Source organism: Hippopotamus amphibius, chromosome 12 (assembly GCF_030028045.1).
Source record: "Hippopotamus amphibius kiboko isolate mHipAmp2 chromosome 12, mHipAmp2.hap2, whole genome shotgun sequence".
NCBI lineage: Eukaryota > Metazoa > Chordata > Mammalia > Artiodactyla > Hippopotamidae > Hippopotamus > Hippopotamus amphibius.
Window position 1 is genome coordinate 75,750,372 of NC_080197.1, and position 16,875 is coordinate 75,767,246.

At 43.4% G+C, this 16,875-nt stretch overlaps 1 non-coding gene across 1 annotated transcript; it reads left to right on the top strand.

The window, feature by feature from the left end:
• The first annotated feature begins 11,876 nt into the window (after positions 1 to 11,876).
• On the top strand, positions 11,877 to 11,979 carry LOC130834269 (U6 spliceosomal RNA). Its single transcript, XR_009048651.1, has one exon. It is a non-coding gene; the product is annotated as a U6 spliceosomal RNA (small nuclear RNA).
• Positions 11,980 to 16,875: the final 4,896 nt, after the last annotated feature.

A 16,875-nucleotide genomic window follows, 5' to 3' on the forward strand; every position in this document is an offset into this window, starting at 1 on the left:
TATACTTCCTGCCTTTCACCTGCTACTCCCCTGCTCCATCCCTGGATGTGTCCCCATTCTCTAAATCTGCCTCAGCTTCCCTGCCTCCATGCCTTTGCTCACTGCCTCAAGTCCCCCCAGCTGGCATAGCTAACGTTCCTGACCTCTTGTCTCCCCATCTCCACTTCTGCCTCCTTCAATGTCGTGCTTCCTCCAGGACATTTTCCTGATAATCCCTCAACCAGAGTGTCACTTTCCCCCTCACTTTCTATGCCTTGGCCGCTGTGTTTCTTTGAAAGGCACCACTCGTATTCTGCCTAATATGGCTGCTGTTGCCATATGTGCCCATGCACGTCACTGGACTCCCAGCTCCTTGAGGTCAGGGAGCCCCTAGCACAGAGTCCTGTGCAGGGCTGGCATCGGGGTCTGTGGAGTTGAACAGCCTTGACTTGCTAAAGGACCCAGATAGAGTGGACTTGTCGGTAGGCTCTGCCTACACTGTCATCTCACTGCTCCTGCCCAAAGGGATCGTCTTTGTTTTTTAAATACCTGGAATTCTTCCCTAACTTCTGTTGTGCATTCCTGGTCCATTACTGTAGCTTCAGCATCTCCTCAGTGGTGCTCCTTCTTTGTTTCGTTTTTTAAAAATATTTATTATTTATTTATTTATTTTTGGCTGTGATGGATTTTCATTGCTGTGCACAGGCTTTCTCTAATTGTGGCGAGCGGGGGCTACTCTTTGTTGCGGTGCGCGGGTTTCTCAGTGCAGTGGCTTCTCTTGTTGCGGAGCACGGGCTCTAGGTACACGGGCTTCAGTAGTTGTGGAGCACGAGCTTAGCTGCTCTGTGGCATGTGGGATCTTCCCAGACCAGGGCTCTAACCTGTGTCCCCTGCATTGGCAGGTGGATTCTTAACCACTGCACCACCAGGGAAGCCAGGTGGTGCTCCTTCTAAAGGCTGCATTTTAGCCCTTAGGATAACCACACCACACAAGTTTTATCTTGCGCACCAATGCTGATGGATGAGTAGTGGGTGTCCTAGATTATTATGTCCAGAAGGATTCTGTGGGTGACGAGGGCTCAGGAGAGAGAGCCCTGGCTTAGCTGTGCCTGCCTTGGTGGGGACCAAGGGCTCCCTCTGCCTCCGGGAGTTTATAAGATGCTTTTCTTACATTAGGCCAAGCCTGGGGCACTGGGAGAGTGTGGGGGCTTTGCATTTGGTGGAAGCTGATGGGGGAAAGTGTGTGGGAGAGGAGCTGGGGGCCCCAAAGACACATGAATCCTCTTGGGATTTCCTGAGGCAGATTTTGGAGTCTGGTGTGTGAATGTCCAGGTCTGTGCTCTGACTGGACCCCCACTGCTTTTTAAATTTTTTTTAAAAATATTTATTTATTTATTTATTTATTTATTTGGCTGTGCTGGGTCTTAGTTGTGGCGCACGGGATCTTTAGTTGCAGCATGCAGGATCTAGATCAAACACAGGCCCCCTGCATTTGAGGCACAAAGTGTTAGCCACTGGGCCCCAGGGAAGTCCCCTGTCCTGCTCTTGACACGATCAGTCCCCAGAGGCGCTCTGGCATCCTAGCCAGACCTGGAGGGCCTCCATGGTCAGGACCCCCGGCAGTTCCTTAGCAGGTGAGGCCAAGGCGATGACACCGAGTCCCCACCTGTGGAATACTCCCCGCTCCTTTCTCCTCCCACGTAGCTCAGGCCTTCAAGAATGATGAGAATGTGGCAAAAGTGAATAATCTCTGGAGGTGATTTAGCTGGTGGCTTTGACTTGCCTCCTTGCCCCCGTGGCCCGTGGTCTCCCCTGGTGGCGATTCCTGGAAGTGCAGTTAGATTTGACTTGGTCTGGGGGCCAGGAATGGATAGGCCCCAAAGCCCTGGCCTTTCCCAGTGGGATGGCGGCCATGTGGTCTCACCCAACACTCCTCCCCGTGCAGGAAGGCTGCCTCATGTCCTTGGCAGATGGTCCTCACTGCTGCCTGACAACCACCAGCAAGGCTGTTGCCCAGTCTGTGCCTTTGTTCAAGTGGCTCTGATTTCCTTCCTCAGGTGTGTGCTGACCCTGGGTGTCCACCTGCTCAGCCCCAGAGTAACTCAAAAGCACACGGAATGAAGCATTTTCAGGCTTTGGGTCGGTCTTTGCAAATGTTTTCAAAGCTAGAACAACTGGCCCTGCTCCCTCAACCATGGTCAGCTTCTGTGAGCTCTGTGGCCCTTGTCACTGAGGCCAGGCTTACGGCCAACCCTTACTTGTGACACGTGTCTTTTGAGGCTCATTTGCCCAGAGAGATTGACTGTGTCAGCCCATCTCCTTATGACACGTCTTGCCCAGCCCAGGAAGATGGGCAGGTGTTTCACTCCTAGAGCAGACACTAGCACAACAGGCGTAAATCATTTCTAACTTAATCTGACAAGCCTGAATTTCAGGAAGTTCTTTCTCATGCTGACCCAAATACCTCCTGCTCAAGGGTAAAATGATTTCCTCATGTTCTGGGGAATACCCTTCTCTGTATCACGGGGCCCTCTTCGGATAATTGAACCACAATTCGGGTCATTTTAGCAGCATCCAGAAGCCTTGGATCCTCTCTCCATCCTTCAGAGACCCAGGTTCTCAGTCTGGGACCACGTGAGCCGCACCTGGGTCTCAGGACCCATACTGTGTGCCCGGCGCCATGCTTAGCATAGACTAGGCAACTTTCTCCTCGGCACAAGCCAGTGGAACAGGGCTGCTGGTATTATCCCGCTTGATAGATGCAAGAATGAGTCTCGGGGGTAAAGGAATTTGGCCAAGGACACAGAGCCAGCACATGGAAGAAACTGGATTCAATCCCTGCAACCAACAAGCCTTCAGAGCTGGCATTTGGTCCAAAGGCTAGCCTCCACCAGGAGGCCTCTGTGAGCATTTGGGGCAGGTGATCCTCTGACCTCGCCCCCACTTTACTCCCATTTTATGCTCCTCTCCACCCTGAGTTTGCATTGATCCTTTCCCTCTGCCTAGATGACCTTCAGTCGTGGCCTCATACCTTCCTTACTGTCTTCGTTCAAAGGCAGGTCCTTCACAAGGGCTTTTGGGGCAGGTGAACTTGACTTCCCCAAGTCTCCATCCTTGTATGTAAAATGAGGATAATAATACTACATTTTAGGATCGTTATAATAACAACAGCTAAATTTTAATACAGCAATTACTAGGTGCAGTCATAATGTGGTGCTTGATGTGTAATTTCACTTAGTCCTCACAAAACCCTATGAGTTAGATATTATCCTCATTATAACAGATGAGGAAACAGGCTCAGAGAGGTTATATAACACGCTCAAGAGGATGAAATTAGCAAGAGGAAAAGCCAGGACTTGAACTCACCTTTGTCTGATCCCAAAGCCTGCACCTGTCACTGCTCTCCTGTAGAAAATAAATGGGTTACTGTGGGTAAGTCTGCAGTGGGGCAAGAAAACCAGAAGAAACCAGCTGCCTTGTTTCCATCCCAAAGGTCAGCTCAGCATTCAAAGAAACAGAACTGTAACTCTGAAGCCTTGAGAAGTGATGTTGGCCTTTGCCCAATGCTGTATCTTGGAGCACAGGGGCCTGCAGCTCACCAGCAGTAATGTTTCCTTGATAAAAAGCATCTTTATGGGACTTCCCTGGTGGTCCAGTGGTTCAGACTCTGCACTTCCACTGCACGTGGAACATGTTCGATCCCTGGTTGGGGAACTAAGATCCCCCATGCCTCGAGGTGTGGTCAAAAAGCGTCATTACATATCACCCCATCCCCAAAATATCAGTCCTCACAGCATCTGTTCAGCCTCTCCACTCCTCCTGTCTCCTCCAAGCCCTATTCCTGACTGTCCATCCCAAAGCCCCATCCCCTTGCCATTTTAAAGCCACCTGCCCTGGTCCTCTCTTTGGCAGGTTTCTCTGGGAAGCCACCATGTTTAGAAGCGAGTGCTCAACTCACATGAGAATGGAACACGCTTGTGCTTGGCATCTGGACTCAGAGCACGTCCAAGGCCAAGAGAAAACCCTGATGGCTGAGGGACCAACCGAAAGGCGATTTAGAGAATTGCGTTTCTCATGAGCCCCCCATTCCATCTCCCTTTTCCTTCCCCTCCTTCCGTACCTGGTGGAGGGAGGAAGAAAGAGTTATTTGTCCCTCCTGACTCACCATAGGACCCAGTTCTGTACATTCTCATCACCCAGAGCAATCCCCGCCTGACCCTTGGGCCTCTCCGGTTCCCGTGCCCTTTCCTACCTTTGATTCCTGTTGCTTTCACCACACGTGACACTTGTCCTGCCTTTACTGTTACCAAACTTTCCGTGGTGGGTGTCGCACCTCCTTAACTAGGCTGTGTGCTACTTGAAGGTAGGACCTTGTCCCTTCTGTGGAGCTCATGAAGGTGTTGGCTGCACTAGCTGATGGAACTTGAAAGAGATCCTAACTAAAGGTTGGACAGGAAGGTGGCTGTGGAATGAGGGTTAAGAATGAGGTCTCTGGAGCTTGCATCCTGACTCCATCATTGTGGTAGGTCATCCCAGGGTCCCACGCCTCCGAGGAGCATCGTCCCGTGCTGACTCTGGGTGTGGCCTGGTGATTTGCTTTGGCCAACAGAGTGGAAGACCTGATGATGATGGACCAGTTCCGATCTTGGGCCTCAGAAAGCTTTGTGCACGTTCCTTCTCTCTTGCAACCTTCCCACCATCCTGAGGACAGGCCCAGGATAGCCTGTGGAGGACCAGGTGGAGGGAAGCCATCCTAGGCCACAAAGGCATGAGGAAGTCCAGCTGAAATCAGCCTAGCCTGGCCCAAGTCAGAGAACCATCAAGCTGACCTATAGACTAACCCAATAATTATTATTAGCCTGTTATTAGACATTTGGTGGATAATTTTTCTGGGAAAATGCAGTATGAACGTGGCAACGGATAACTGCTACAACCATTAACAAGCTCGGTGACATTGGGCAAGCTGTTTAATCTCAATGTACCTCAACTTCTTTGTCTGTAGAATGGGGACACAGTGAACATTGTTGATAGCTTGCAACTGAGTCTCCCCTCCCTTGGTTGCTTCAGCTGAAGAGCTGCTTCACCTGTTTGTGCCCCCTTCCCCGGGGCAGCCTGCATCCGCTGGCCAGCTAGTGTGTGTGCAAAGGTCGGGTCTCCTTGTTCCAGTTTGGGACGAGTCTGCAAGGCCATCCTGGCTCCAGGGCTGTCTGTGGGATCAGTCAAGGCCTCTGTTGTGACCGTATTGTCTTCCTACTCCTCCCTATGCCCAGTCCGGCTCCATTTCTCCTCCACAGGGGTTGAATCCAAGAGTGCTTCCAATACACGTCTTCCATTTATATCTCCGTCTTAGAGTCTGATTTCCTGGAACTCACGAGTGAGAGCACAGGATCACGTGCCAAGTTCTGGTCACTGAGATGAAAGCAAAAGAATCACGTGATAATTTCCTGAAATGTTCTTAGGACTGTTGTCGTCTAGAGAACAGACTGGTGGTGCTCTACCAGGGGGAGAGGGGGCAGGGAACGGATTGGGAGTTAGTTAGGGGTTAGCAGATGCAAACTATTGCATATACAATGGCTAAACAACAAGGTTCTACTGTATAGCATAGGGAAATATATTCAGTATCCTGTGATAAACTATAATGGAAAAGACTATGAAAAAGTATGTACATATATGTATAACTGAATCCCTTTGCTACACAGCAGAAATTTACACAACATGGTAAACCAACCATACTTTAATAAAATAAATTTTTAAAAATACTATTGTCTTCAAACTTTGTGTTTGTTACCACCACCAGAAGAATTTTGGAAAACTGTATACATTCTTGCATATTCTTTAGGTCTAAAGTTTTTCTTTACAGTTTTAAATGTAATTTTTAGTGCATTATCTATATTAATGTTTAAAAGTAAAACTATTCAATTTATTTTAATTTTTTATTTAAAAAACAAGGTTTGTAAAAAACTTGCAAAATAATATACTGACTTCTTATATGCCTTTTCCTAGATTCATTAATTATTAACGTATTGAACTTAAAAAGAAATGTTTTCTTGGCATTGGACTTCCCCAGTGAGGGGGACAGAGCTTCCCTCGACTTCCCTACAGTTTTTCAGATAGGCAGCAGTAGGACAGTTGTTTAGCTCAAGTGTGGAGTCAGACAGCCTTGATATGAATCTTAGTTCTGACACTTATGCGGTGTGGCCTGGGCAAGTTATTTAATCTCTGTCTCAGAGTCTTTATAATAATAGTATCTATCTCATAGGGTTGTATGAGGACCAAGTGAGTTAATATTATAAAGTGCTTTGAATGTTACCTGACGTGTTATATGATCAATTTATATTTATGGTATAAATAAAATGCACCAATGGACAAATAATTATTATTAGAATAATTAGACTTTGGAGGAAATTAACAACAAGAAGAGAAGATACTTTAATACTCGTAAGTTGCAGAAAAGATGTATTTAATAACTGTTATTAAATGCATTATTTACAAGCTAATCACATCACAGTGTTGTTAAAGTTCATCTAATAAGAACAATGACAAACAAACAAACGAGCAGAAAAATGACTGATGATTGACAGCAAGCAGGAGACGTACCCAAATTAAAAAAAAAAAAAGAATGATTTTTCCATTATCCAATAATTTGGGGGCAAAAGTTAAGGAAACATTTTTTCCACAGGTCATTAAATGTTTGCAAAAATCTAAAACACCAAAGTGCCTCTGGTATATGTTCCTTTTATTTAAAGACGTCACGTTCAGCTGTCAAAAGTAAATGTGAAACTTTTCACTTCCTCCTGCTGGAAGTCATGCAAATACACAAAGGAGAACAGACCCAGACAGGAAGGCTGAGGGTGCCCGCCAAGCTCTTGCATGACTGAGAACAGCCAGGGCACGTGTGCACCTCAGAGCAGATCAGCACTGATTGCCCAGAATATTTGTAAGAATCATGAATATTTTTATGATAGACAGATAAAGCATGGCACTGGGCCAGGAGTTTGTCACTTGCGTGATATAAAGTACCATCACCTTTAGGACTTCACCTGCTTTGTGCTCAAGGGATTTACCCCCAGGAATCAGGTGTTCTTGGACAATTGGGGGTGTATGGAAATACATACGATCATCAGGCTTCCCTTGTGGTCCAGTGGTTAAGACTCCGTGCTCCCACTGCAGGGGTGGCAGGTTTGATTCCTGGTGGTGGAAGTGATGCATGCTGCGGGGTGTGGCTCCTTTGTGACATATCTGAATCCAGAACACCCCAACATGGGCCAAAATATCTTATTTTTTTATTTTTATTTTTTAGCACTCATTATGTACTCATTTTCTGTACCTGAATCCAGAACACCCCAACATGGGCCAAAATATCTTTTTTTTTTAAATTTTTACTTTTTAGCACTGCTTTATGTACTCATTTGCTATTAAATCCTTAAAAATTTTTTTATTGGAATATAGTCGATTTACAATATTGTGTTAGTTTCTCCTGTACAGCAAAGTGAATCAGTGATACATATATATATATATATCCACTCTTTTTTAGAACCTATCCCTATATAGGTCAGTATTGAGTAGACCTCCCTGTGTTATACAGTAGGTTCCTGTTAGTTCTCTATTTTATATATAGTAGTGTGTATGTGTCCATCCCAATCTCCCAATTTATTCCTCCCCCCACTTACCCCCTTGGTAACTATAAGTTTGTTTTCTACATCTGTGACTATTTCTGTTTTGTAAATAAGTTCACTTTTACCCTTTTTACAGATTCCACATATAAGCAATATCATATTTGTCTTTCTCTGTCTGACCTACTTCACTCAGTATGACAATCTCTAGGTCCACCCACAAAATATCTTCTTTTTAATTTCACATTGAGCCCATAACAAAAATACATATGTGACAGAAAAGACATGAACAAGGGTCACGGGCTTATGGTGATTCGATTAAAAGAGGATTCATCAGAACTGATATTTTGGTGTCGTTTTGTTTGGGGCCACAAAGCTTTTGCATTTCAAGCATTGATACTAATTAATAATAATTAATAACAAAATCCAGGAGGAGTGAGAGGCTGAGGCACACCCGAAGTGTCTGATGTGGTGTGGATTAAACATCTTCCCTCTCCATTAAACAAAATTATTTTCAGCAATAATCATGAAAAGAAATGATATTTCATGTTTGTCCTGACTCAACAAAAAAAGTTTAACCTGTAATTTGCCCTTCTTTTCACTGTTTAAAAATTTTAAACTCACATTAAAAAGTCCAAGTAGACAGAGGAAAGTAACTCAATTCATTTCTTTTGTTTTTACAGGCAAGGTGCTGTCATGGTTTGCTTGGAATCTACTGATTGAACACAGATACATGTTGCACAGAGATGGAGGTGCTGACCTATCGTGAAGGGAACTTGGATGATTCCAAAGGAGGGAATCCTCATAAACTCACTCTGGAAAGGGGTTCACGGGGCTGAGCTGGTGGGTGTCGAGGGCCCACTTTATAACTGGAGTTTTCTAGATTAAATTCTAGTTGAATATAATTTTTTTAAAGGTTAAATGACACAAATACGCCGATTTGAAGTTTACATATCTATTATTGAAAGCCAGTGGTAACCACAACATTTGTTTAGATTTAGAACTTAGACCAACAAAATATTTTTTCAGGGAGGAATATGTTATCACCGAGGTTGTTTATTTTATTTTTTAAAACTTTCTTTTTCAAATATTTATTTATTTTTATTTGGTTGCTCCTCTGGGTGTTAGATGTGGCGGGCAGGCTCCTGAGTTGCAGTTCGAGGGCTCCTTGGTTGTGGCATGCAAACTCTTAGCTGTGGCATGCATGTGGGATCTAGTTCCCTGATCAGGGATCTAACCTGGGCCCCTGCGTTGGGAACAAAGAATCTTAACCACTGCGCTGCCAGGGAAGTCCCTACTGAGATGGTTTAGAATCGCCCCTGGGTGATAATATAGAGCAGCCGGTTTAGGGTGGCGGTTAATGTTTTAAAACTCTCTGTGGACGATGAAGCCTATTGCCTGCCCTTGGTGGTGGTTGAGGGTGGGGGGCGTCCCAGTACCCTCCTCTTGCACATGGTTGATAAGAGGCTACCTTTCCTTTATAAAGTGGCAGAGCAGTCAACGGGCAGGTGGGACATGAGAACCAGCGGATGCCTTGAATGCAGGTGGGAATATTTTACAAAGAAAGTGATAGAGAATTTGAGGTGGTGGCAATCGATTCTCTTCCAGGAGTGTGCTGAGTACTCCTTGTAGATTTAATGCCCTCTATTCCCCGGGCAGCCAGCACAAGCTCTTGGCCCCTCTTCTCCTTATTCCTGTCTCCATCCAGCTGTCTGGGATGCAGACGCTGCCCTCCTGGACCATGAGGCTGAGGGACTCGTGGCTGAGGGACCACAAGGGCTGGCAGAGCGGGGAGGAGCCTGGGCCCCTGAGGACACCGTGGAGAGTGCCCTGACTTCACTAATGTGAGAGAGAAATAAGATTCCACCTTTCATGGGGTTTCTGACCACTTCCAGGGGTCAGGGAAGCCCCCGACATTTAAGGCGCCTGAGATCTGAAGCTCAGGCAGGAAAGCCAAGAGTGAAGAGCTAGCGTGGTGTGAGTTTGAGGAATGGAAATAAGCTCAGGTTCAAGGGGACCTTGGGGTTCGCGAGTAGGAACTCTAGAAGAACGGCTCGTAATTCATCTGTGAATTTGTTGGCCGGGCCCAGTGTCTTGGTCTGGTAGCTCTGCTGTTCTAGGAGGTTCTCGGAGGCCAATTCAGAAATCCAGGAACCTGCCCTTTCAGGGTTGCCCCGGGCAACCCCTGTTAGTAAAGATTCCTGTTTACTACCTTCTGACTCATACTCACCTGCGGTTTCTATAGTTGCCACCAACAATGAAACATAAATCCATTCCTGGAGGGTGGGGTCCTCAGGGTGGGGCTGTCCTCTTCCTTTTCTGGCTCGGAACCGGCAGAGTTTCCCAGACTATAGCAGAGGTGACTGGGGGAAGAGAGAGTCTTTCTCTCCGGTATCTCAGGTGTGGGTTTCCTTGGGAGGGGATGCGCAGAGGCCCGGACAAGGAGCTAACTGGGGTAGAGAGATAGATTTCTGTAGTCAGGCCTGGGGGTACATGCAATGTGTCCCTATGCTGATCAGAAGTCCCCTCTCTCCAAGTAATTATGGGGGGAGCCCAGGAGATGGAGAGAGAGAGAGAGAGTGCGTCTTGGGGTACAGAAGAGTTAGGGCAAGATTCACGAGACCTGGTGACTTTTTTCATCAGAGACGCACAGGGTTTGGTTCCCAGGGTGGCGGTGGGTTGAGAGGTGAGATTTATAAATGCAAAACTGAGGTGTGGGTGGGGGCACGGCGTGGGGGAACTGGTTGATGACAACTGGTGGGAATGTACATAAAGGAACCAAAAGAAAGGAAGCCAGAGGGACAGATGGTCTTTTTAAAAGACTATCTCATATTTATAACAGAATCACTTTGCTGTACACCTGAAACTAACACAACATTGTAAATCAACTATACGCCAAAAAAAAAAGACCACCTCATCTCATATGTTTGCACAAAGTCTTACAGGTTACAAAGCACCTGAGCGCCCACTTTCTCATTTACTTTTCACAGAAACTATGTGAGGAAGCCAGAGCAGGAAATACAATCTATCCTGAATGGGGAAACTAAGGCTTATCGAAGTTGCCTAACATGGTCAAGGTCAAAAGCAAGACTGGAATCTAGACCTTCTGGCTCACAGTCCAGTGCCCTTTCCACTCAACCAGTGTTTTTCAAACTTTGGCATCTACGGACCATTTTAGCGGGTGTCTGGTACACAAAAGCACCAAAATTTTTTATACATTTAAGAAATTATCACAAGTTTAAAAATAGCACAATGAAACATTTAAAAAGTAAATCAATGACAAAGATATATGTGTAACCTTCACTAAAGTATTTATATTGAGCTTGATGTTGGATAGTTTGAGTCATGGCTCAGGTTTGAGCTATATCCAGCCAGTTTGGGGTTTTTTTTTTCCTGTTTCCACTAAATTAAGACAAGTTAAGGAATGGCATTGAGTGCTTCATGAGAGAGTCTTAGATAACAGATGAAACTTACACTCAGAACTGTGCAGAGCATTCTCAGGCAAGATGGTTTGCGCAACCATCAGGACCCAAGTCTGCAAGTTGAAAGATTGACGGTTTCACCTGGGAGGTGGGGCAATTGGATTCTTTATTCAACCCTTGGCTTGGTTCAGCTTTGGAAAGTACTTCTTGTTCTGATGTACAATTACAAGTGTGTGTGTGTGTGTGTGTGTGTGTGTGTGTGTGTTAAAATATACATAACACGAAGTTTACCATTTTATCAAAGTGGTTTTAAGATATGCCCAATTATGTGTTTTTTACTTCTTTTTCAAAGAAATGAAATCTTGGGACATAGTGAAACTTTGACGATGCAACTGTGCCAGAGTTCTAGCTTTAAGCAATCCTGATATTTTATGTCCAATATTACAATTGTGAAATATTGGTCCTGGGTGACAGATTTTGAAATATCTCAAAGATATATTACTTGAGCAAACCATTTACAATTGGAGAAATGTTCTGCATTGGCATCATCAGTCATGAAGTGGCACCCCACATTTGAAAAACTCATGTAATGAAAAGGAAGAGGTAAAACTACATTTATGCACAGATGACATGGTCATATATATTAAAAAATACTCTAAAGAATTTACCAAGAAAACCCACAACCACAAAACCCAAAACAAAAAACAAAAACCCAACCCTAATTAGAGCTAATAAATAAGTTCAGCAAACTGAAAGGATGTAAGATCAACATAAAAAATCAGTTTCACTTCTATATACTGGCAATGAATAATCTGAAGGTGAAATTAAGAAAACAATTCTATTTATAAATAAGAAGAATAATGTACTTCGGGAGCACATATACTAAAATTGGGATGATACAGAGAAGGGTAGCATGGCCCCTGCACGAGGATGACACGCAAATTCGTGAAGCGCTCCATATTTTTAAACAACAAGGACCTACAATACAGCATAGTGAACTATATTCAATATCTTGCAATAACCTATATGGAAAAGAATCTGAAAAAGAATATATATGTATATGTATATATATATATATGTATATATATATATGTGTATATATATATAACTGAATCACTTTGCTATACACCTGAAATATTGTAAATCAACTATATTCAATAAAAAAATTAAAAGAAAACAAAACAAGAAGAAAATAGGAATAAAGTGCAAAACTTGTACACTTAACCAAAGAAGTGCAAAACTTGTACACTATGAAACTGTTGAAAAAAATTAAGAACATTTAAACAAATCTAAGGACATCCTTATTCATTGCTAGAAAACTTAATATTGTTAAGATGGCAATACTCACTAAATTGATCTACATATTCGATGAAATCCCTGTTAATACTGCTTTTTTTTTCCTTCCAGAAATGGACAGGCTAATCCTAAATTTCATATAAAATTGCAAGGAACCAAGAATAACCAATAGAATCTTGAAAAGAGAAGAACAAAGTTGAAGGATTCACACTTCTCAATTTCAAAATTTACTACAAAGCTACAGTAATCAAGACAGTGTGGTATTAGCATAAGAACAAACAAAGATCAATGGGATAGAATTGGGAGTCCAGAAATAAACCCATACATTTATAGTCAATCAAGGGTGCCAAACCATTAAATGGGGGAAAGAATAGCTTTTTCAACAAAGGATGCTGGGACAACGAGATATCCACATACAAAAGAATGAATTTGAACCGTTGTTTCACACCATATGCAAAACTTAACTCAAAATGGATCAAAGATCTAAATGTAAGAGCTAAAACTATAAAACTTTATTATTTTTTAAAATTTTGGCTGTGTTGGGTCTTCATTGCTGCATGTGGGCTTTTTCTAGTTGTGGCAAGCAGGGGGTGAGGGCTACTCTTCACTGTGCTGCGTGGGCTTCTCAGTGCAGTGGCTTCCCTTGTTGCAGAGCACAGGCTCTAGGGCTCTTGGGCTTCAGTAGTTGCAGCACGCAGGCTCAGTAGTTGTGGTTTGCGGGCTCTAGAACACAGCCTCAGTAGTTGTGACACACAGGCTTAGTTGCTCTGAGGCATGTGGGATCTTCCCAGACCAGGGATCAAACCCATGTCCCCTGCATTGGCAGGCGGATTCTTAACTACTGCGCCACCAGGGTAGTCCCTATAAAACTTTAGAAGAAAATATGTGAAAGTCTCTGTGACTTTGGATTGGGCAATAGATTCTTAGAATGTCAACAGAAGTACAAGAAATCAAGGAGAAAAAACCAGATAAATTGGACCTCATCAAAAATAAAACTTTTGTGTGTCAAAGAACACTGAAAAGAACGTGAAAATACAACGCACAGAATGGGAGAAAATATTTGCAAATTATATATCTGGTAGGGAGCTAGTGTCCAGAGTAGAAAAAGAACTCTTACAACTCAATAATAAAAAGACAACCCACTTAAAAAATGGGCAAAGGGTTTGAATAGATATTTGCCCAAAGAAGATAAACAAAGGGCCAAAAATCACATGGAAAGATGTTTTTAACATCGTGAGTTACTAGGGAAGTGTAAATCAAAACCACAGTGAGGGACTTCCCTGGCGGTCCAGTGGTTAGGAACCTGTGCTTCCATTGCAGGGGTTTGGTGCCTGGTTGGGGAACTAAGATCCCGCAAGCTTCCGTGTAAAAAAAAAGAAAAAGAGAGAGACGCTACTTCATATCCACTAGGATAGTTGCAATAATAATACAACAACAACAACAAGTGCTGGTGAGCATGGAGAGAAAGTGGAATCCTCATGCATTGCTACTTGGAAGGTAAAATGTTTCAGCTGCCCTAGAAAGCAGTTTGGCAGTTCCTCCAAAGGTAAAATATAGAATTACCATATGACTCAGCAATTTCATTCCCAGGTATATACCTGAGAGAATTGAAAACATATGTTCACACACAAGCTCGTGCATGAACATTGGTAGCAGCGTTTTTCAAAATAACCAAAAGCCAGAAACAACCCAACATGCATCAACTGAGGAACAGGTAAACAAAGTGGGGTCTGTCCATAAGTGGAATCTTAATTCAGCCTCAAGGAGGAGTGAAGTACTATTATGTGCTGCCACATGGATGAGCTTGGAAAACATGGTGCTGAGTGAAAGAAGCCAGACACAAAAGGCCACATAGTGTCTGATGCCATTTACGTGAAATGTTTAGAACAGGCAGAGCCATAGAGACAGAAAGTAGATCAGCAGTTGCTAGGGATTAGGGAAGGAAGGGAGTTTGGACTAAGAGCTAATAGGTGTGGGGCTTCTTTGGGGGGTGATAAAAATGTTCTGGAATTAGACAGTGGTGATGGTTGCACAACATAGTGAATATACGAAAAGATACGGAAGTGTACACTTTAAAATGGTGAATTTTGTTATGTGAATTATATCTCAATAAAAATGCTAAAACAAAAGAAAATTCATGTGAACTCCTTTGCCCTCGAGCATCCCTGTACTTCCGAGGGGTTGAGGGGAGGAAGCAAGTTCTCGTACTTTGCTGCCTATTTCTATGACCAGCTTGAAAAGAATGTATCCTTTGTGACTGCAGTTTGACTCATGGTGAAAATGTTTTCTATTTCCTTCAACACCTAATTGGGTTCAGGACACATATTGAGGGCTGTCAGTGGTTCTCTTTGGATTAGACAGTGTTTGAACTGGCGTTCGTATGATGATAATAACTCACCTTCAATGAGAGATTTCTATATGCCAGATGCTGCCCTAAGAGCTTTATATGTAGTTCTTCACTAATCTTTACCACAACTGTATGAAACAGGCATTTTTATTACTCTTATCAACATCATTCCCAATTTTCAGAGGGAAAAGCTGAAGCTCAGAGTCAGACAACCTCCTTTATTAGAATTTCCACCTCCTGCCTTCTTGCTCCCAAAGCCAGTGCTTCATCTGTCCTGATTCCAGTGTGTCTTTTTTCATTTACCAAATAATCTCTATTAAGACAAAACATTTTTCTCTTGCAGTAGAGAATTTTAGAGAAGTGGGAGAAAAACTTATTGACCCTTTTTTTTGCCATCATATACGTTTTTCCCCTTCTGAAAGCTACTGCACAGTGTGGGTATCAGGATTCTCCCCAGCCACAAAGAGAACTGAATGCTAGCATCCTTACAGGATGGTGATGACGCTTGAACCTGATTTGCCGTTGTTCTCTGACACCCAACAGTGGCATTTAATACAACTGCTTTCTCTCTAAGTATCTGTGTCACTAACTTCACAACTGGTTTGTCTTTCTTTTCTGTTGTGTGTCTTGTACTTGTGTTGGCTCTGAGGAATGAGGGAACCTTGGAGTGATGTGCTCTATTCTTGGAGACTTTCTCTGTCTCTATCACAAAATTAAAGTTTTATTCTGGGAAATGCTGTATTGCACTTATTCTGGAAAAAAATCTGTGGGCTCTAGCTATGACCAATACACAAGCTTTGATGACTTTGAGCTTCTTCTTCTTCTTTTATTTTTTTTTTTGCTTAGATCCATTTATTGATAAGGAAACTTGACAGCATCCACCAAAGCATTAAAAACAGGGAGAAAAAGAAGGGAATTCTAAGCATAAATTCCTGGACAGACGTCTCTGTTTAAATTGTGCTTGATGATGTTGAAAGCAGAGGCTCTGGATTGAGGCCTGCCCTGGCTCTGACAAGGGGGTGTGGCTGGGCAAGAGCGGGAAATTTCAAAGACCTCTTAGTGCCTCATGGAGACTTCATTTCCTGCTTGCTGCTGTAGCAAATTACTACTAACTTAACTCATGTTTACTTTTTTAAATTAATTAATTAATTAATTAATTTTTGGCTTCGTTGGGTCTTCGTTGCTGCGCGTGGGCTGTCTCTAGTTGCAGCAAGTGGGGGCTACCCTTCGTTGCAGTGCACGGGCTTCTCATTGCAGTGGCTTCTCTCGTTGTGCAGCATGGGCTCTAGGCGCACGGGCTTCAGCAGCTGTGGCACACAGGCTTATTTGCTCTGCGGCACGTGGGATCTTCCCGGACCAGGGGACTTTGAGCTTCGATCTGACATTTTAGAGCTGATAATGCATCGGGGACAGGGGTGAATAGCCAATAAAACCCAGTTTCCAGATAACGTTAGTGGTAGCTCCTATTTGCGGTTTCTTTTTCTATTATGTGCAAAATAATCACCCTTACGTTGTCCTTTGTCCCAGCCCCTTTAGACATTATATCCCCGCTGAAATCCTGTTCGTGGTTTATGGATGGCATTGTTCTGAGATGTCAGGTCCTCATTCCTAACTTCATTGCTACTTTTATGAGACAAGGAAGCAGTTTTCCTAATTTGGGGATATAATAGCACAACGCTATGGACACATAAAGGACATTTTAAAAGATAAACATGATGCCTTAGAGGGCTGGGATGGGGAGGGCGCGAGGGAGTCGTGGGACGCAGGAGATATGGGGATATGTGTATAGATGCGGCTGTTTCACTTCGTTGTACAGCAAAAACTGGCACAGCGGTGTGGAGCGATTGTATTCCAGTAGAGAGCTTGAAATAATTTTTTAAAAAAATGGATAATAAAATAAAATAAAAGATAAACAAAAACACGTATACAACAGGAAAATAAGATTCACCAGAGTCAACTGCTCCCATTAATTAAATCTTTAAGAATCTGAAATCTTTAGGATTGCAGCAATTATTAACATCGCGAGATGCCACGATAGCCGTAATCAATGGCATATTTCAAGCTTGTGAAAAGTGGGGAACTAAGGTGCTTATTACTTTTTTCTCTGAAACTACCAGTCTCCCTGAGGGCCCGGTAATACAGCTTTCCTTGGAAACATTTCAATGCTCCAAGAGATCTTTTTTTATTTTTATTTTTGGCTGCGCCACATGAGGCTTGT